This window comes from Arachis hypogaea, chromosome 17 (assembly GCF_003086295.3).
Source record: "Arachis hypogaea cultivar Tifrunner chromosome 17, arahy.Tifrunner.gnm2.J5K5, whole genome shotgun sequence".
Taxonomy (NCBI): Eukaryota; Viridiplantae; Streptophyta; class Magnoliopsida; order Fabales; family Fabaceae; genus Arachis; species Arachis hypogaea.
In genome coordinates this window covers 62750172-62773152 of record NC_092052.1, presented here as the reverse complement: position 1 = coordinate 62773152, position 22981 = coordinate 62750172, and the positions used below count along the sequence as shown (strand labels likewise).

Genomic DNA, 22981 nt, shown 5'->3' with positions numbered 1-22981 from the left:
TTTTATTTTTAATTGATTTCTTTGATTATTATTTATCATGTTTTTCTTTAATTCCCTTTCTTATGTTATGGATTCTACATTCACGATGAGCGAGTAGTTCCATAACTTGATTGGGAGTTGATTGATAGGAAGACCTTGAGTTGGAATGCTTAAAGGAAAAATTATAATTGGGTTTATTGTTGGATTGCCCTCTAGTCACTGACACCAATCCCTTTAAATTAAGCGGATTGGAACTTGTGAATAGAAATAGCATTCCAACTTGTTTGACTTTCCCTTACCTAGTAAGGGATAACTAAACAGAACAACCTTCAATTGTCAATTAATCTTGAGAGTACTCCAACAAGAATAGGGCTTCCAGTTAATCTACTCCCAGTCAAGGCTTTTATTTAAATCACATAAATTCTCTAATTTAATTTCCTGTTCATCAACTCAATTCATTTTTGAAAACATCTGATTAATAAAATAGCACACCTTTCTGCAACTCGTTGGGAGACGACCTGTGATTCATACTCCCAAGTATTTTGATTTTAATTTTTGTGACAACCCTTCTAAATTGATAGGCGGATTTCTGGTTGGTTGAGAACTATACTTGCAACGCATATCTTATAACAATTCTTAACTCGCCAATTTTCGCCACGTCAATTTTTGGCGCCGTTGCCCGGGAGTTGCAATAGAGTGCTAAGTTATTGATTGGAATTTATTTATTTGCATTTTATTTTATTTTGCTACTATGAGCTGCATGTTTCTTTCGTTAGATGACGCGTTCACTTCCTAATCCAAGCTTGCCAGCATTCGATCCTGAGATTGAAAGAACTATTTCACAAATAAGGCAAGCTCGGCATCGGTTAGCCCTCTCTGAGGGCGGATCTGAAATGTCACTTGAGGAAGAAACCAGCCCCTGTTCTACTGATTTGGTTGATTTACGTACAGGTGACATGGCAGCACCTAGAAGAGTTACTATCCAGGAGGTTTGAGCCCCTGATTTTTCAATACAACCGTTTCAAGTGCATCACCCAACGGTGGCTACAGATTTTGAAATAAAGACTGCACTGCTCAATTTGATGCCTAAGTTTCATGACTTACCTGCTCAAGAGCCTATCAAGCACCTGAGAGATTTCCAAGTAGCCTGTTCTACTGTCAGGTGTGATAGTGCAGATGAAACTTCAATCTTGTTAAAAGCCTTCCCATTCTCTCTTGGGGGAAAGGCAAGAGAGTGGTACTACACTCAACCCGCAGCAACTGTATCCGACTGGGATACACTTAGAAGAGAATTTTTGGAAAAGTTCTTTCCAGCTGAAGTTACTGATAAACTGAGAAAAGACATTTCCATGATTGTTAAGGATGAATCTGAGACTCTCTATGAATACTGGGAGCGCTTCAATAATCTTCTGGAAGCATGCCCCCACCATATGATTGACAAGATAGTGTTGCTCGGTTACGTCACACAGGGCATGAGGCCCCAAGATAAGACCACATTGAAAAGTGCTAGCAATGGGTCTATGAAAAAGTACAAGACCACTGATGAGGCATGGCAATTGATCAGCAACATAGCTAAATCTACTCGGAATCATAGGCAGAAATAAGGCCGTTCAAAAGCTGTTGTAGAAATTTCTTCTAGCAAAGAGACTGCTGCTCTAACTCAGAGTATCTGTGAAATGACCAACTTACTGAAGCAGATGCAATTGAATCAATAACAAGTTCATCAAGCTCAACCTTCTCTACCACAGCAAAGCCAACAGTTAGTCCCACAGAGAGTTTGCAGAGTCTGTGATGATTATAGCCATTATACTGATGAATGTCCACAGCTCCAGCAGGAAGACAACACCGTGGCAACCACTCATAACTTCTATAACCGCCCCAATCAAGGGTACAATCAAGGTGGCAGTTACAGCCATGGATGGCAGGACAATTCTAACCAGAATTGGAGGGACAACAATAACAGAGGAGGCAGAGACAATTGGGAAAATCAGAGGTGGAATAATAAGAACAACAGGCAGCAGAACCAGAACCAACCTTACAGAGCACCTCACCTGAGGCAATCCTAAGGATCACAGAATACCCAACAGCAGACCTCTCAAATTACTTATCCTTCTTCATCTACTAATGATGAGTTACTACAATCTATTGATCAGAGATAACAGGCCATGGAAAATAACCTTTATGCAACACTAAATGGTCTGAACTCTACCTTGCAAGCTCTTGTCTCACAGATTGGATCAATGAATAACTCCAATAACCAGCCTTTGAGCTCCAGTGGAATCCCCTCTCAACCATTACCCAATCCAAAGGGTGGCATCAATGCCATCACCCTAAGGTCTGGAACCACACTGCAGGAGAGGAATCAGGAGGAGCCAAGACCACCAGAACACGCCTCAGCTGAAGAGGTAGTGGAAATAGAAGATGTTGAAGAGGAAGAGGACATACAGGACATGGCTGAAAAGGAAGAAGCTCAATCACAGGAAGAAGAACCAAAGGGTGCAGACACTGCAGAAAATGCCACTCCTATTCCATTTCCACAACTTGCAAGGAAGCCCAGGAAGCAGCTGGAACCTCATCCCAAAATGGTAGAAATATTCAAAAAGGTCGAGGTAACTATTCCCCTTTTTGATGTTATTCAACAGGTACTTAAATATGCAAAGATTCTAAAATATTTATGTATACATAAAGACAAAATTAATGAATTAGAAACGATTCCTTTAGGAAGTTCCATATCTGCTTTAATGGGAGGTTTACCTGAAAAGTGTAGTGACCCAAGTCCATGTATGGTTAATTGTACTGTTGGTGTTGTAGTATTTTCTGACTGCATGTGTGATTTAGGAGCATGTGTGAGTATAATGCCTTTGTCTATATATGATATTTTGAGGCTCCCTCCCTTAAAAAGGTCGGCAGCTCGTTTTGTGTTAGCAGATAAAAGCATTATTACAGTGGCTGGAGTTGCTGAAGATGTATTAGTGGGCATTAAGGGGCTCACATTTCCCATTGATTTTTAGATCCTGGAGATGCCCCAAAATGACTCAGAGAAGCCATCATCAATCCTATTCGGAAGACCATTCCTGAAGACCTCGAAGTTTAAATTAGATACTTTTTCAGGAACATACTCTTTTAAAATAGACGGCCGAGTAGTAAGCTTCAATCTGAATGGAATTATGAAGCACCCTCCAGAAGATCATTCTATCCTCCAGTGTGACATCATAGATGAAACCGTGGCTGAAGTTCACCAGGAGGAGTTTGAAGAGAAGTACATAGGACAAGGTCCAAGTGTGGGGACACTCTCAGAGGACAATGACAGTACTTTACCATTGTCACCAGCTCCAGACAATCCAGAGCCTGACCATGAGCAGAAGCTAGAATTGAAACCCCTACCTCCACACCTCAAATATGCTTACCTTGAAGATGAGTAGAAGTTTCCAATTATCATTGTAAGGGAACTCACTTCTCAACAAGAAGAGCAGTTACTTAGTGTGCTGAGGAGGCACAAGAAGGCAATTGGTTGGAGTTTGGCAGACATAGTGGGCATCAACCCTCAAGTCTGTGAGCATAGGATATTTCTAGAAGAGGGAGCAAGGCCTGTCCGTCAACCCCAGAGAAGACTGAAGCCCACTATCTTAGAGGTTGTCAAAAAGGAAGTGACCAGACTACTGGAGGCAGATATCATCTATCCCATCTCAGACAGTGAATGGGTAAGCCCAGTACAAGTGGTGCCCAAGAAGTCTGGAGTCACTACAGTGAAGAATGAGCATGGAGAGCTCATGGCAACCAGAGTTCAGAACGCCTGGAGAGTCTGCATTGACTACAGACGCCTCAACCAGGCCATTCGTAAGGATCACTATCCTCTTCCATTTATTGATCAAATGTTGGATCGCCTGTCAGGTAAATCACATTATTCTTTTTTAGATGATTACACAGGTTATTTCCAGATTCATATAGCTCCTGAAGATTAGGAAAAGACCACTTTCACATGTCCTTTTGGGACTTATGTTTACAAGAGAATGCCCTTTGGCTTGTGCAATGCACCAGCTACTTTCCAAAGGTGCATGATGAGTCTTTTCTCTGATCTTATTGAGGACTGTATGGAGGTTTTTATGGATGATTTTAGTGTATACGGCGATTCCTTTAGCCTTTTCTTAGATAGATTATCTAGAGTATTAGATAGATGTGTCAGTACAAACCTTGTATTGAATTTTAAAAAATGTCACTTTATGGTTAAACAAGGGATTGTACTAGGACATGTTGTGTTTAATACTGGCATTTCTGTAGATCCAGCAAAGGTGGATGTTATTTCTAGTTTACCTTACCCCTCCTCTGTTTGGGAAGTCCGTTCGTTCCTTGGCCATGCAGGTTTTTACAGGACATTCATTAAGGACTTCAGTAAGGTAGCACTTCCCTTATCCAAACTACTGCAGAAGGATATTGAGTTCAAGTTCAGTGAGGATTGCAAACAAGCATTCGAAAAGCTGAAAATCGCCCTGACTCAAGCTCCAATTGTGAGAGGACCAGACTGGAGCCAACCATTTGAAATAATGTGCGATGCTTCCAACCATGCAGTAGGAGCAGCACTGGCTCAGCGTGAAGGTAAGGACCCCTTTGTTATAGCTTATGCGTCTAAAACTTTAGATGCCGCTTAGTCTAATTACACTACTACTGAGAAAGAGCTTCTTGCTATTGTTTTTGCTCTGGATAAATTCTGAGCCCATTTACTTGGTACGAAAGTAGTAGTGTATTCAGACCATGCAGCTCTAAAGTATTTATTAGCTAAAAAGGAATCCAAACCAAGGCTTATACGTTGGATACTACTACTACAAGAATTTGATTTAGAAATTAAGGATAGGAGTGGTAACCAGAATTTAGTGGCAGACCACTTGAGTCACCTTGAGCACATTAAAGATGACTCCACTCTTATAGCTGATAATTTTCCATTTGATAACCTGCAAGCAGTATCCGAGGTAGTCCCTTGGTATGCACCTGTAGCTAATTATCTAGTTATCCGCACCTTTCCTCTAAACTTTACTAAGCATCAAAGAGACAAGCTGAAAAGCGAGTCTAAATATTCTATATGGGATGACCCATATTTATGGAGATGTGGCGCTGGCCAGGTAATTAGACGGTGTGTGCCTCAATCAGAATTCCAGTCCATCTTAGAGGCCTGTCACTCATCTGAGAGTGGAGGACATTTTGGCCCTCAAAGAATGGCTAGAAAAATCTTTGACTGTGGATTCTGGTGGCCTACTCTTTTTAGAGACGCTGCTGAATTTTGTAGATCTTGTTTTCCATGCCAAAAATTTGGTAATATATCCAAGAAGGATGAGATGCCTCAACAAATTATGCTTTTCTGTGAAATTTTTGATGTTTGGGGCATTGACTTCATGGGTCCATTTCCAAATTCTAATGGTTATTTTTATATATTGTTAGCTGTGGATTACGTTTCCAAATGGGTGGAAGCAATTCCTACCCGCACTGATGATGCTAACACTGTTATTTCCTTTGTGAGAAACCACATTATCTGTCGCTTTGGATCACCACGAGCAATCGTGAGCGATCAAGGCACCCATTTTTGTAACAGGAGACTAACAGGATTAATGAAGAAGAATGGGATAATTCATAAGGTTGCAACAGCCAACCATCCTCAGACTAATGGGCAAGCCGAGGTGTCAAATAGAGAGATAAAGCCTATCTTACAGAAGATAGTCAAACCTCATAGAAGAGACTGGAGCACCAGGCTACAAGATGCACTCTGGGCATACAGGACAGCATACAAGACACCCATTGGGATGAGTCCTTTCCACTTAGTTTATGGAAAAGCCTGTCATCTTCCAGTTGAAGTAGAGCACAAAGCCTTTTGGGCAGTAAAGGAGTGCAACATGGGATTTGAGAAAGCCGGAGCTGAAAGGAAATTGCAACTGCAAGAATTAGAAAGCCTTCGCCTAGAGGCGTATGAGAACTCAAGGCTATACAAGGAGAAGATGAAAGCTGTACATGATCAGCACATCAAGAGGAAAGAGTTCCAATCTGGGGACTTAGTCCTCCTTTACAAATCTCGACTGAGGCTCATGCCAGGAAAGTTGAGATCAAGATGGGAAGGTCCATACAGAGTAGAGAAGGCCGAACCGTACGGAGTTTTTCACCTAAGTCATCCTTCAAGCTCTAAACTCATCACAGTTAATGGACATCGTTTAAAGCTGTACCATGGTGAGAAGATGAAGAAAAACAAGGAGCTCAAGATCTTCCTCTTGGAAGATCCACACAAAGCCGAAGACTGAGCTAGTGGAGCGTTCAACTTACGGACGTTAAAGCAAAGTGCTAGGTGGGAGACAACCCACCATGGTACGATCGTTCTTTTCTTTATTATTAGTTTTCTTATTCAATAACTCTTCTCTTTATTAGTACATTTAGTCTGCATCTACATTTGCATACTTTTATAAAAAAAAATTTACGCGACACGACCGCATCATTGATGCGTCTGCGTCGCAGGTGGCTCAGAAAGAATAATAAAGTGAATAGAAAGTCACGCGAGAACGTGGCTGGAGGCGTGCCTTTGGCACAAATCACCCCATGCGACGGCGTCGCTGACGCATCCGCGTTATGTGAGAATATTGGCCTTCCACGCGACCGCATCATTCACGCGGCCGCGTGCCCTGGAAATCGACGTGAAAAAGGGTGCACGACCGAAAGTTGTGCTAACGTGGTGCTGGATTGGTGCTGAACGCACAATTCTTACCACATGGACGCATGGCTCACGCGTCCGCGTCATACCCCTATAATGGCCACTCACGCGATCGCGTCGACCACGCGACCGCGTCCCCCAAAATTTGGCAAAATAAGATTTCGAACAGAGAGTTGTGCGAGCGCGAGGCTGCCCTCGCGCCAGTAGCATAAAACGGGTCACACGACCGCGTGACCGACGCGACCGCGTCAATCCGAATAAGCACAATTCGCGCGACCGCGTGCCCCATGCGGCCGCGTCACTTGCGCCGCACAGCTTTCCTGATTTGCCAACATATCTTATCTTTCTTTTCACCAAATCCTATATTTTCTTTTCCCTTCTTTCTTTCTTTCTTTCTTCTTTCTTCTTCTTCCTTCTTTCTCACTTTCTACTCTCTCTCTCACCCCCATTAACAAGGTTTTTTCTTCTTTTTTCTTCTTCCCTCCTTACTTCTCTATTATTCTTCTTATTTTTATGTTATCTTCTTTTCTTTTCTTTTTACTTTCATTATCCATATTTTCTTTTTCTTTCTTTTTCCTTTTTACTTGGTGTTAGGAATTTCTTTGACTCATTACTTCTCATTACTTGGTGTTCAAATTGTTTGGCAATTATATATTATTTTTTTAAGGGGTTGCTTGCATGTTCAAATTATTATTTTCAATAGCTTATTTACCATGCATGCTATGTGTTTGTGAAAATGCCCATATGGCATTATGCATCTTTCTACGTTATTCTATTCTACTATCCAATGCTTGCTTTTGACAAATTCCCTTTACTATTGTATTAATTGAATTTAATTGTCAATACAAACGTGATGGCTAGTTTGTTACGAGTGATAACACATTTGATTAATTAAATGCTTGATCTATGCTACTCATGCCTTTGCCTGCATGCCAATAAACACCTTGCATTTAATTGTCCTCAAATGCACTTGCCATATTTCCATTGGTGAACTTTTCACATGTAGTTATGACCATGTATTAACGACATCTTCTTTACCATGCATTGTTTATCACTTACACCATCCCCTTCCTTGCTCTATCTCTTTGAATTTAAGTTACTTTCTCTTCCCCTTTTCAGGATGGCCACCAAGAAAGGAAAAGAGAAAACTACTCCCAAACCACCAGTAAGAAGAGGAACAAAAAGAGCATTAGTGGCAGAGCCTTCTTCAACTGCAGTAAAGCCCTCAACAAAAAGAATTAGGAGGATTATAAAGGTTGATGATAAAGAGAAAGCTTTCCCTGCAAAGGACACTGCGTGATTTTCTAATCGCTACTGTGAGCAGATGTTTCCCATCCTGGCAGAAAGGAGTTACAACAACAAATACCTTATTCTCCTCCCAAACCATATTGCTACCTTTGTTGAGCTACAAATTGAACGAAGACAATGAGGTTTCCTACAGAGATAGCCAAGGCTGGTTAATCTTTCTTGGGTAGTCGAGTTCTACTCTAACTTCCACCTGCCGACCCTACAGTCTGTCTATGTCCGTCAAAAGCAAGTCCCCATTACGGAAGAGGCCATTCAACGAGCTTTAGATCTTCCTTCTGTTCCAGAAGGATTGGACGCCTTTCAAGAAGCCGCACTCAAGTGCCAGATGTACCAATTTGACTGGGACGCCGTTCTCAGAGTTATCGCACTACCTGGCAGCCGATGGATATACGGATACCATCGTACCCGCCCTAAGGGAATATCAGCTTCAGCACTTACCTTGGAGGCTCGCGTATGGGCACAGATCATGTCCCATTACGTCTTTTCGAGCACTCATGAGTCCTCTTTCACTGCGGACATGGCCGTTCTACTATGGTGCATCCTTACAGACTAACCTCTGAATCTACCAAGACATATCCGAAATGCCATGGGACATGTACAAATTACGGGCAACTTACCTTTCCTTGCATTGGTCTCAGATCTTGTCTCAGCCGCCGGAGTCTCCTACAGAGTTGGGGACACCAAAGCCATGCTCCCACGGGATGATTAATACGTCCCTAACGGGAAGTATATCACACCTCCAGCAGCCACTACTAGCCAACCTACTGAACCAGTTGAAGATATTCCTTCTTCAACACCATAAGCACCTACAACCAATCAACTGCTCCATCAAATACTTGAAAGGTTGGATCGACAGGAACACAAAGCAAAGCTAAGAGAGCGCCGTAATGAGCGCCGTATTGAGCGCCGTATTGAGCGCCGATTCAAACACCTCAAGGAGCTACTAAAGGGAAACTACAGAGACTCAGATACCCCGGACTCCACTTCCTTTACCAGCACAGGGAGCCATGATGGTCCCGACTGTGGAGATACTGCTACCAGCCCACCTTTGTTCCTGACAGATGGCACCGAGGATGGTGCAAACCCTTAAGTGTGGGGAGGTCGGTCAGTACCTGACTTCCGGAGGTAATTTCTCTTCCCTAACACCAATAAATTAGGATATTTAATTAGATTTTTCTTTTGTAGAATAGGATAAATTGCACAGTAATAGATTAGTTGCATGCATGTTCTACTTGATTGAAAAGACAATAAGTTTCTTCTAAGACCCTATCTTTGGAACAAAATTTCACTAATTTTAATTAAAACTTTTATGTTAAATTTACTTGAAGTTGTATTTGGAACATGATTTTTGAGCTAAAGAACACACAACCTGTGAGATTTGAGCCTTTATGCATGGTTACATTATTTAACCATACTTATTTTATTCTTGTATGTTTACTTCTCTATGATTGTAATCTATATTTTGTTTCATCCTATATGTCCAATGTTTATTATATTTATATGCTTGCATATGATTGAGGCCATTATTTGTTTAAACTCACTTATCCAAATTAAGCCTACCCTTTCAATTACCTTTGTTAGCCACTTTGAGCCTTTAAATCCCATTTGTTATATATTTTACTACATTACTAGCCTTAAGCGGAAAAATAATTATATATCCCAAATTGAATCTTTGGTTAGCTTAAGATAGAATTGTGTGTGCTAAATTAAGTATGGGAAATTGTGGGAACAAAAGATAATAAGGGAATGTGTCATGATAATACAATGGGAATTGGATACCCACTCATGTGAAACTATAAGAATTAAAAATCTATGTGCATTGATAAGCTATGTTTATTTTTATGTTTATGTTGAAAAGAAAAATTAAAAAGAAAAATTTCCAAAAATATTCAATAAATAAATAAGGGGACAAAATTACCCCAATGCTAAATTTAAATTTAAGAATCAATGTATATATGATAAAATTAAAATAAAAAGTTGATACATGAGTATGGAAGGTGAAAGAGAAATTTCTGGGTAGCTAGGTATGAATTCTAAAGTTATATAGAATATATATAGGTTAGGTTAAAGCTTGGGTTAACTAAAGATTCAATTCATAAGCTTACTTAGTCATATATGTATCCTTACCCTTACCTTGACCCTATTACAACCTTGAAAAGACCTCATGATGTTTGCATTGGTATATTAAATGTTGTTGATTGGTTAGGAGAAGAACAAAAATTAGAGAGCATGATTAGAGAAGGATAGAGTGATTACCCTATACACTAGAGAGACTAGAGTGTACATACATCATCAGTGAGGGTTTAATGCTTGAAATTCTGTGTTCCCTGCTTTCATGAGCTATCTTCTTGCACTTTTATCTGTTCTTACTGTATAAGAATTGAATTAGTGGAATTTGATTTATAATTATTTTGAAGAGCTTATTTACTTTTGATCAAGTGGACAAGAATCATATAGTTGCATTCACATATATAGGTCGCATTGCATTACATGAGTTTTACATGTTCCTACTCATTTATTTTATCTCCTCCAACTAAGCATGAGGAAATGCTAATGTTTAAGTGTGGGGAGGTTGATAAACCATTAATTTATGGTTTATATTGTGTTTAATTGTGTGGTTTTATCAACTCTTTACCCACTTATTCATTAAAAAAAGCATGCATTTATAATTCCTTCCTAAAAATGCTTTGTGGTTGAAAACTTGCTTCCTAGAGACTTTTAATTATGTATTTTAATTCTTCTTTATTCCATTCGATGTCGTGATCTGTGTGTTAAGTGTTTCAGGCTTTATAGGGCATGAATGAGTTGGAGATTGGAAAGGAAGCTTACAAAAATTGAGGAGATGACCAGCGAGAAGTGACGTGGACGCATGGCTCACGCGGCCGTGCGATATAGAGGAAATTGCAGTGACGCGGACGCATGGCTCATGCGACCACGCGGATTGGAAACTGCATCAGTGACACGAAGGCGTGGACGACGCGCACGCGTGGCAAAGCAAACGCTGAATGACGTGTCCGCATGAATGACATGATCGCGTGACATGCGCGATCTGCATAATCTGCAGAATTCGCTGGGGGCGATTTTGGGCCCTGTTTTGACCCAGTTTTCGGCCCAGAAAAGCAAACTAGAGCCAGGGAACATGCAAAAACGGGAGAGAACATTCATTCTACATAGTTTTAGTTTTTAGATCTAGTTTTACTCTTCCTCTAGGTTTTTCTCTCTACACATTCATAGTTCTTAGGATTTCAATTATTATTGTTTTTGCATTGGGATATTGAGAAGAGTTATTGCCTCAGCAAGACTTTGTCATTCTAGTTCGTTCTCTTTACTTGTCTCTTACTCTTCCATGTCCTTAATTTACTCAATTTCACTATTGGATTATTTTAGAATTTATTAATACAAGAATTATTTTTATTTTTAATTAAATTCTTTGATTATTATTTATCATGTCTTTCTTTAATTCCCTTTCCTATGTTATGGATTCTACATTCACGATAAGCGAGTAGTTCCATAACTTGATTAGGAGTTGATTGATAGGAAGACCTTGAGTTGGAATGCTTAAAAGAAAAATTGTAATTGGGTTTATTGTTGGATTGCCCTCTAGTCACTGACACCAATCCCTTTTAATTAAGTAGATTGGAACTTGTGAATAGAAATTGCATTCTAACTTGTTTGACTTTTCCTTACCTAGTAAGGGATAACTAAACAGAACAACCTTCAATTGTCAATTAATCTTGAGAGTACTCCAACAAGAATAGGGCTTCCAGCTAATCTACTCCCAGTCAAGGCTTTTCTTTAAATCACATAAATTCTCTAATTTAATTTCCTGTTCATCAACTCAATTCATTTTTGAAAACATCTGATTAATAAAATAGCACACCTTTCTGCAACTCGTTGGGAGATGACCTGGGATTCATACTCCCAGTATTTTAATTTTAATTTTTGTGACAACCCTTCTAAATTGATAGGCGGATTTCTGGTTGGTTGAGAACTGTACTTGGAACGCATATCTTATAACAATTCTTAACTCGCCAATTTCCGCCACGTCAGTGCTTGTGGTGTTGAAGGAGGAATGTCTTCAGCCGGTTCAGTAGGCTGGCTTGTGGTGGCTGCGGGAAGTCTGATATATTTCCCGTTAGGGATATACTGATCATCCCGTGGAAGCATGGCTTTGGTGTCCCCAGCTCTCTAGGAGACTTCGGCTGCTGAGACAAGATCTGAGACCAAGGCGGGAAAAGGTAAGTTGTCTGCGATTTGTACGTGTCCCATAGCATTCCGAATGTGTCTTGGTAGGTTCAGAGGTTGATCTGTAAGGATGCACCATAGTAGAACGGCCATGTCTGCAGTGAAGGAGGACTCGTGGGTGCTCGAAAAGACGTAATGGGACATAATCTGTGCCCATACTCAAGCCTCCAAGGTAAGTATGGAAGCCGATATTCCCTTAGGACGGGAACGATGGTATCCGTAGATCCATCTGCTGCCAGATAGTGCGATAACTCTGAGAACAGCGTCCCAGTCAAATTGGTACATCTGGCACTTGAGTGCGGCTTCTTGAAATGCGTCCAGTCCTTTTGGAGTAGGGGGAAGATCTAAAGTTCGTTGAATGGCCTCTTCTGTAATGGGGATTTACTTCTGACGAACATAGACAGACTGCAGGGTCGGCAGGTGGAAGTTGGAGTAGAACTCGACTACCCAGGAAAGATTAGCCTGCCATGGCTGTCTCTGTAGGAAACCCCATTGTCTTCGTGCAATTTGTGGCTCAACAAATTCAGCGATATGGGTTGGAAGGATAAGAAGGTATTCGTTGTTGTAACTCCTTTTTTCCAGGATGGAGAACATCTGCTCACAGTAGCGATTGGTAAATCGCGCAGTGTCCTTTGCTGGGAAGGCTTTCTCTTTATCATCAACCTTTATAATCCTCTTAATACTTTTTGTTGAGGGCTTAACTGCAGTTGAAGATGGCTCTGCCACTAATGCTCATTTTGTTCCTCTCCTTGCTGTTGATTTGGGAGCAGCTTTCTCCTTGCCTTTCTTGGTGGCCATCCTGAAAGAAAGAAAGGAAAAGTATGTTAAAATGTCATGGGTTGGAGCAAGGAAGAGGGCGGAAAAAGTGGTAATCAATGCACATTAAAAGATGAATGATGTTAACACATGGTCATGACTACATGTGGAAAATCATCAATGGAAATATAGCAAGTGCATATGGGGACAATTAAATGCTAGGTGTTTATTGGCATGCAGGCAAAGGCATGAGTAGCATAGATCAAGCATTCAATGTCCAAGTTAGATTATCAAGCCTTTCAAACTGATAATTTGTTTGTAATGATAATTATATTTAAATAATAAAATATAAAAAAGGGTTTTGTGAAAAATAGGCATATAGAGTGGTAGATTAAAGAAATCCAAAAATAGTGCACAATGCCATACGGGCGTTTTCACAAACACATAGCATGCATGATAAAAAGCTAATGAAAATAATAAATTGAACATGCAAGCAACCCTGAAAAATTAATATATAATTTCCAAACAAGTCCTTAACAATCCACAAGCAAACCATAAGGAATAATAATGATCCTAATAAATTTCCAACACCAATTAAAAGAAAAAGAAAGAAAAGGAAAACATGGATAATGCAAGTAAAAAGAAAAAGAAAAGGAGAAGAAAACATAAATGAAGAAAAGAAAAGAAAACCCTTGATAATGGTGGTGAGAGAGAGAAAGTAAAAAGTGAGAAAGAAGGAAGGAGGAAGAAAGGGGAAGAAAATAATGAGGAGGGAAAAGAAAAAGTAGGATTTGGGGAAGAGAAAGATAAGATATTTGGCAAATTAGGATAAGCTGTGCGGCACAAGCGACGCGGACGCGTAGAGTACACGTTCGCGCGGATGGCGCTTAAATAAATCGACGGGGTCGCATCGGTCACGCGGACGCGTGACGCGTTTTGTGCTACTGGCGCGAGGGCAGCCTCGCGCTCGCACAACTCTCTGTTCAAAACTCATTATTGCCAAATTCCAGGGTGACGCGGTCGCGTGGTCGACGCGATCGCGTGGTCGACGCGATCGCGTGAGGGGCCATTATTGGGATATGACGCGGACGCGTGTGCCATGCGTCCGCGTGGTAAGGCTTGTGCGTTCAGCACCAGTTCAACACCACTCTAGCACAACTTTCGATCGTGCACCCTTTCTTACGTCGATTTTCAGGTCACGCGTCTGCGTGGGTGACGCGGACGCGTGGGAGGCATGTTTCCCATGTGACGCGGATGCGTCAGCGACGCGGTCGCGTAGGGTGATTTGTGCCAAAGGCACGCCTCTAGCTACGCTCCCGCGTGACTTTCTATTCGATTTCTTATTCTTTCTTAGCCACCTGCGACGCGGACGCGTCGGCGACGCTGTCGCGTTGCGTGCTCTCCCTCTCTTTCTCTTTTTTTTTTAAATAAAAATATGCAAATACAGATGCAAACTAAATGTGCTAATAAGGAGAAGATTTATTGAAAAAGAAAATTAAGAATAAAGAAAGGAACAATCATACCATAGTGGGTTGTCTCCCACCTAGCACTTTGCTTTAACGTCCGTAAGTTGGACGCTCCACTAGCTTAGTCTTCTGCTGTGAGTGGATCTTCCAAGAGGAAGATTTCTAACTCCTTGTTTTCATCACCTTCTCACCATGATATAGCTTCAAACGATGTCCATTAACTTTGATGAATTCAGATCTTGAAGGATGACTCAGGTGGAATTGATGCCACCCTTTGGATTGGGCAATGGTTGAGAAGGAATTCCACTGGAGCTTGCATGTTGAGTGTTTGAAGTGTTGGGTGATGCCAGCTGAGAGATGAGAGCTTGTATAGCGGATGCTAGGCCATTAAGTGAACTTTCTATGTTCCTTTGTCCTTGTGCAATGGATTTAAGAGCCTCATCACTCGGAGAGGAATTAGATTGAGTGATCTGCGGAACTTGTTGTTGGTTGTGCTGTGGTCCTTGAGACTGCCTCAGGTGAGGTGCTCTGTAAGGATGGTTCTGGTTTTGCTGCCTGTTGTTGTTATTATTCCACCTCTGATATCCTTGATTGTCTCTGCCTCCTCTGTTATTGTTGTCCCTCCAATTCTGGTTAGAATTATCTCTCCAACCTTGGTTAGAACTTTCCTGCCATCCATGGTTGTAACTGCCACCTTGATTGTACCCTTGGTTGGGGCAGTCATAGAAGTTATGAGTGGCTGCCACAATGTTATCTTCCTACTAGAGCTGCGGACATTCATCAGTATAATGGCTGTAATCAGCACAGATCCCACACACTCTCTGTGGGACTAACTGTTGGCTTTGCTGTGCTTGTTGTTGACTCAACTGCATCTGCTTCAGTAAGTTGGTCATTTCAAATATACTCTGAGTCAGAACAGTAGTTTTTTACTAGAAGATACCTCTGTAACAGCCTTTGACCAGCCTTGTTTCTGCCTGTGATTCCTTGTAGACTCAGCCAAGTCGCTGATCAATTGCCATGCCTTATCAGTGGTCTTGTACTTTTTCATAAACCCATTACTAGCACTTTCCAATGTGGTCTTATCTTGGGGCCTCATGCCCTGTGTGACATAGCCGAGCAACACTATCTTGCCAATCATATGGTGGGGACATGCTTCCAGAAGGTTGTTGAAGCGCTCCCAATATTCATAGAGAATCTCGGATTCGTCCTGAACAATCATGGAAATGTCCTTCCTCAGTTTATCAGTAACTTCAGCTGGAAAGAATTTTTCCAAAAATTCTCTTCTAAGCGTATCCCAGTCAGAAACAGTTGCTGCGGGTTGAGTGTAGTACCACTCTCTCGCCTTTCCCTCAAGAGAGAATGGGAAAGCTTTTAACAAAATAGAAGTTTCATCTGCACCATCGCGCCTGACAGTAGAACAGGCAGCTTGGAAATCCCTAAGGTGCTTGATAGGCTCTTGAGCAGGTAAGCCATGAAACTTAGGCATCAAGTTGAGAAGTGCAGTCTTTATTTCAAAGTCTATAGCCACTGCTGGGTGATGCGCTTGAAACGGTTGCATTGTGAAATCAGGAGCTCCAGCCTCCTGGATGGTAACTCTCCTAGGTTCTGCCATGTCACCTGCACATAAATCAACCGAATCAGTAGAAAGGGAGCTTGTTTCTTCCTCAAGTGACGTTTCAGATTCGCCCTCGGAGAGGACTAACCGACGCCGAGCTTGTCTTATACGTGAAATAGTTCTTTCAATCTCAGGATCAAATACTGGCAAGCTTGGATCAGGAAGTGAACGCGTCTTTTAACGAAAGAAACATGTAGCTCATAGTAGCAAAAATAAAATAAAATGCAAATAAATAAATTCCAATCAATAACTTAGCACTCTATTGCAACTCCCCGGCAACGGTGCAAAAAATTGACGTGGCGAAAATTGGCAAGTTAAGAATTTATTATAAGAGATACGTTGCAAGTACAGTTCTTAACCAGCCAAAAATCCACTTATCAATTTAGAAGGGGTTGTCACAAAATTAAAATTAAAATACTGGGAGTATGAATCCCAGGTCGTCTCCCAAGGAGTTACAGAAAGGTGTGCAATTTTATTAATCGGATGTTTTCTAAAATGGTTTGAGTTGATAAACAGGGAATTAAATCAGAGAAATTATGTAATTTAAATAAAAACCTTGACTGGGAGTAGATTAGTTGGAAGCCCTATCCTTGATGGAGTTCTCCCAAGATTAAAATGATAATTGAAGGTTGTTCTGCTTAGTTATCCTTTACTAGGTAGAGGATAGTCAACTAAGTTGGAAGGCAATTTCTATTCACAAGTCCTAATCCTCTCCCTTGGGAAGGACTAGTGTCAGTGACTAGAGGGAGATCCAACAATAAACCCAATTACAATTTTTCTCTTGAGTAATCCAACTCAAGGTTATCCTTTCAATCATCTCCCAATCAAGTTATGGAACTACTCGCTCATTATGAATGTAAATTTCACAAAATAAGGAAGAGAAATACTGAAAGACATGATAAATAATAATCAAAAGTATCAATTAAAAATAAAAATAGCTCTTGTATAAATAAATTCTAGAAATAATCCAAGAGTAACTCTGAGTAAATAAAGGACATGAAAGAGTAAGTGACAAGTAAGGAAACAAACTAGAATGACGAAGTCTTGACGGAGGTAATAACTCTTCTCAATATCCCAATCCAAAAAGCAATAAAATCAAAATCCTAAAAACTATGAAATGTGTAGAGAGAAAACCTAGAGGAGGAGTAAATTCAGATCTAAAACTAAAACTATGCGGAATGAATGTTGTCCCTGGTCTCTGCATGTTCCCCGGCTCTAATATGCTTTTCTGAGCCGAAAACTGGGTCAAAACAGGGTCCAAAATTGCCCCCAGTGAATTCTGCAGATCGCGCATGTCACCCGATCGGGTCATCCAGGCGTTCGCGTCATCCAGCGTTTTGCCTTGCCACGCATGCGCGTCGTCCACGCCTTCGCGTCACTTGTGCAGTTTCCAATCCGCGCGGTCGCGTGAGCCATGCGTCCGTATCACTGCAATTTCCTCTATGTCGCGCGGTCGCGTGAGCCATGCATCCGCGTCACTTCTCGCTAGTCATCTCCTCAATTTCTTGTGTCCTTTCCATTTTTGCAAGCTTCCTTTCCAATCTCCAAGTCATTTATGCCCTATAAAGCCTGAAACACTTAACACATAGATCACGGCATCAAATGGAATAAAGGAGAATTAAAAATACAAAATTAAAAGTCTCTAGGAAGCAAGTTTTCAACCATGAAGTATTTTTAGGAAGGAATTATAAATGCATGCTAATCATATGAATAAGTGGGTAAAGATTTGATAAAACTGCACAATTAAGCACAATATAAACCATCACAACTCTCTGTTCAAACACCCATCTACGCCGATTTCCAAGGTCACGCGTACGCGTCAGGGATGCTTACGCGTGGGTTGCTAGAAACACAAGTGGCGCGCACGCGTGACGTACGTGTACGCGTGGGCATGTTGGCGCGCAAAGCACGCTTCCTACACCATCCCTGCCTAATTCTCTGTTTGCTTCCTATGTGTTGCGAATTCACACATGACGCGTACGCATCATAGACGCTTGCGCGTCGAACACCCTTTTTTTTATGCAGGTGATTATGCAGAATTTATAAAGTAACATTGATAGAAATAAGAGAAAACTAAGAATAAAAATGAAAGATCGTACCATGGTAGGTTGTCTCCCACCTAGCACTTTTCTTTAACGTCCTTAAGTTGGACGGTCCACAAGCTCAGTCTCCTTCTGTTGGTGGATCCTCCAAGAGGAAGATCTCCAGCTCCTTGTCGTGCTTCATCTTCTCACCATGATATAGCTTTAAGCGGTGGCCATTGATCTTGATGAATTTGGAACTTGAAGGATGACTCAGGTGGAAGACGCCGTATGGCTCTACCTTCTCTACTCTATAGGGGCCTTCCCACCTTGATCTCAGCTTGCCTGGCATGAGCCTCAACCTGGAGTTGTAAAGGAAGACCAACTCTCCAGGTCTGAACTCTCTTCTCTTGATATGCTTGTCATGCACAACCTTCACCCTCTCTTTGTATAGCCTGGAGTTGTCATATGCTTCGAGTCGAAGGTTCTCCAGTTCTGCTAGTTGCAGCTTCCTCTCAGCACCGGCTTTCTCAAATCCCATGTTGCATTCCCTTACAGCCCAGAAAGCCTTGTGTTCCACCTCCACTGGGAGGTGACAAGCCTTTCCATAGACTAAGCGGAAGGGACTCATTCCGATGGGTGTCTTGTATGCTGTTCCATAAGCCCAAAGCGCATCTACAAGTCTGGTGCTCCAGTCCTTCCTATGAGGCTTGACAATCTTCTCCAATATGCGCTTTATCTCTCTGTTTGACACCTCGGCTTGCCCATTGGTCTGAGGATGGTAAGTCGTTGCTACCTTGTGAACAATGCCATGTTTCTTCAGTAGACCTATTAATCTCCTGTTACAAAAGTGAGTGCCTTGATCACTCACGATTGCTCATGGTGATCCAAAGCGACAGATAATATTATTTCGAACAAAGGAGACAACAACATTAGCATCATCAGTACGGGTAGGAATTGCTTCCATCCATTTAGAGACATAATCAATAGCTAACAATATGTATAAGAAACCACTAGAGTTTGGAAATAGACCCATGAAGTCAATGCCCCATACATAAAAAATTTCACAGAATAACATAAGCTGTTGGGGCATCTCAACCCTCTTGGATATATTTCCAAACCTTTGGCATGGGGAGCAAGATTTACAGATGGTAGTAGCATCCTTAAAAAGGGTGGGCCACCATAATCCACAGTCTAAAATTTTTCTAGTTGTTCTTTGAGGACCAAAATGTCCACCACTCTTAGAGGAGTGGCAGGCCTCTAAAATTGACTGAAATTTTGATTGTGGCACACACCTTCTAATTATTTGGTCAGTACCATACCTCCAGAAATATGGGTCATCCCTTATATAATATTTAGACTCGCTTTTAAGCTTGTCCCTTTGATGCTTAGTAAAATTGGGAGGGAAGGTATGACTAACCAAATAATTGGCTATAGGTGCATACCAAGGAAATACCTCAGATATTGCGTGCAAGCTATCAAATGGAAAAGCATCATTAATAGGAGTGGAGTCATTCTTAATGTGCTCTAGGCGACTCAAGTGGTCCGCCACTAAATTCTGGGAACCACTCCTATCTTTAATTTCTAAATCAAATTCTTGCAGCAACAATATCCAATGTATTAACCTTGGTTTAGAGCTGCATGGTCTGAGTATACTACCACCTTAGTACCAAGTAAATAGGCTCGGAATTTATCCAGAGAAAAAATAATAGCCAAAAGCTCTTTTTCAGTGGTAGTATAATTAGACTGAGCAGCGTCTAAGGTCTAAGAAGCATAAGCAATTATAAAAGGGTCCTTACCTTCGCTCTGAGCCAGCGCTACTCCTACTGCATGGTTTGAGGCGTCACACATAATCTCAAATGGCTGGCTCCAGTCGGGTCCTCTCACAATCGAAGCTTGAGTCAAGGCGATCTTCAGCTTATCAAACGCTTCTATGCAGTCCTCACTCAGCTCGAACTCAACATCCTTCTGCAGTAGTTGGGATAAAGGCAATGCTACCTTACTAAAGTCCTTGATAAATCACCGGTAGAAACCTGCATGACCAAGAAACGAGCGGACTTCCCTCACGGAGGAGGGGTAAGGTAAACCAAAAATCACATCTACCTTTGCTGGATCTACAGAAATACTAGTATTAGAAACAACATGTCCTAGACTAATACCTTGTTTTACCATAAAATGACATTTTTCAAAATTTAATACAAGGTTTGAACTAACACACCTATCTAATACTCTAACTAAACTATCCAAGCAAAGGTTAAACGAATCACCATACAACTAAAGTTATCCATGAAAACTTCCATACAATTCTCAATAAGATCTGAGAAAATACTCATCATGCATCTTTGGAAAGTAGCAGGTGCATTACATAAGCCAAAAGGCATCCCCTTGTATGCATACATTCCAAAGGGACATGTAAAAGTAGTTTTCTCCTGATCTTCAGGAGCTATATGAATTTGAAAATAGCCAGTGAAAATACCTGACAAGCGATCAAGCATCTGATCGATGAAGGGCAGTGGGTAGTGATCCTTGCGAGTAGCCTGGTTGAGGCGCCTATAATCAATGCACTCCCTCCAGGAGTTCTGGATTCTAGTTGTCAGGAGTTTTCCATGCTCATTCCTCACTGTTGTGACTCCAGACTTCTTTGGTACCACCTCTACTAGGCTAACCCATTCACTATCTGAGATGGGGTAGATGATGTCAGCTTCAAGCAGTCTGGTCACTTCTTTCTTGACAACTTTTAAGATGGTGGGGTTCAACCGCATTTGAGGTTGATGGACAGGCCTTGCTCCCTCTTCTAAAAATATACGGTGCTCACAGATTTGAGGGTTGATGCCTACTATATCTGCCAAGCTCCACCCAATAGCTTTCTTGTGTCTTCTCAGCACACCAAGCAACTGCTCCTCCTGTTGGGAAGTGAGTTCCCTTGCAATGATAATTGGGAGCTTCTGATGATCCTCAAGGTAAGCATACTTGAGGTAGGGTGGAAGGGGTTTCAACTCCATTTTCTGCTCATAGCTAGGCACTTGATCATCTGGAGCCATGGGAGGTGGCAATGTGTCTTCATCTTGTTCAGAGGGCTTCCCCACACTTGCTCCTTGCTCCGTATGCATCTCTTCTACTTCTTTTTGGTGAACTGTAGCTAAAGTTTCATCAATGATGTCGCACTGGAAGATGAAGTGATCTTCCAGAGGGTGCTTTATAGCTTTATCAAGATTGAAGCTCACTACTCTGCTATCTATCTCAAAAGAGTAAGTTCCTGAGAAGGCATCCAATTTGAACCTTGAAGTCTTCAGAAATGGCCTTCCAAGCAGGATGGATGATGGTCTTCTTGAGTTATTAGGGGGCATTTCCAAAAAGTAGAAGTCAATAGGGAATTTTAGCCCCTTAATGCTCACCAGCACATCTTCAGCAACTCCAACCACCGAGATTATGCTTTTATCTGCCAAAACAAAATGTGCTGCCGGCCTTTTTAAGGGAGGGAACCTCAAAGCATCATATATAGATAATGGCATAATACTAACACATGCACCCAAATCACACATGCAGTAAAAAAATTGTACACCCTCAATAGTAATAGTAACCATGCATGGACCCAGATCACTACATTTTTCCGGTACAGCACCCATTAAAGCAGAAATAGAGCTACCTATAGGAATAGTTTCTAAATAATGTATTTTATCTTTAATCATGCATAAATCTTTTAGAAACTTAGCATACTTAGGTACCTGGAGAATGGCATCAAAAAGGGAAATAATTACCTCAACCTTTTTGAAGATCTTCACCATCTTGGGGTCTAGCTCCATCTGCTTTCTGGATTTCCTAGCAAGGTGTGGAAAAGGAATGGGAATAGCTTCTCTTGTAACTTCATCTTCTTTTGGTGCTCTATTCTTTGGTTGAGCCACTTCTTCTTCAACCATGTCTTGTACTTCCTCCTCTTCTTCAACATCATCTACCTCAACAATGTCTTCAACTTGAATGTCTTCCTTTGAGCTTGGCTCCTCATGACTCCTCTCTTGTAGTGTGGTTTCGGACCTCAAAGTAATGGCATTGATTCCACCTTTGGGGTTGGGTAAAGGTTGAGAAGGTAGTGCACTAGAGCTTGAAGGTTGAATATTGGGAGTAGAGGTTGGCTCCAACCGGGAGATGAGAGCTTGTAGAGTGGAGTTAAGACCATTTATGGTAGATTTAAGTATATTCTGAATGTCTTTTTGTCCTTGCACAATAGAGCGAAGCATCTCATCATTGGAGGAGGAAGGGGAGTAAGTAATTTGAGGGGCTTGCTGTTGGTTGTTCTGAGGCGCTTGGGATTGCCTTTGGTGAGGTGCTTGGTAAGTCTGGCCTTGGTTCTGCTGTTGGTATGGGGGGGTTCTGTTAATACCAGTTCTGCTGATTATTTTTGTTGTTCCACTTTTGATTTCCACCGTTGTTTTTGCCTCCTTGATTGTAGTTGTCCCTTGGTGCATGGAAATCGTGATTCGCACTTTTCACATCTCCACACAACTAACCAGCAAGTGCACTGGGTCGTCCAAGTAATAAACCTTACGTGAGTAAGGGTCGATCCCACGGAGATTGTCGGCTTGAAGCAAGCTATGGTCATCCTTGTAAATCTCAGTCAGGCGAAATCAAATGGTTATGAGGTTTTAATAATTAAAATATAAATAAAACATAAAATAAGATAAAGATACTTATGTGATCCATTGGTGGGAATTTCAGATAAGCGTGTGAAGATGCTTTGTTGCTTCTGAACTTCTGCTTTCCTATTGTCTTCTTCCAACCATGCTTGCTCCCTTCCATTGCAAGTTGTAGGATCCTCTTAGTGAAAATGGTCCTCTACGGTTTCTGCACGGCTAATCAACTGTTGAATTTCTCGTCTCGGATGAAAAATACCAGGTACAGCTACCGCATGGCT

The 22981-nt window shown here is 41.4% G+C and overlaps 1 non-coding gene across 1 annotated transcript; it reads right to left on the bottom strand.

The window, feature by feature from the left end:
• Nucleotides 1–1307: 1307 nt before the first annotated feature.
• LOC112768186 (small nucleolar RNA R71) lies at nt 1308–1415 on the bottom strand. Its single transcript, XR_003185623.1, has one exon. It is a non-coding gene; the product is annotated as a small nucleolar RNA R71 (small nucleolar RNA).
• Between the last annotated feature and the right edge of the window lie 21566 nt (nt 1416–22981).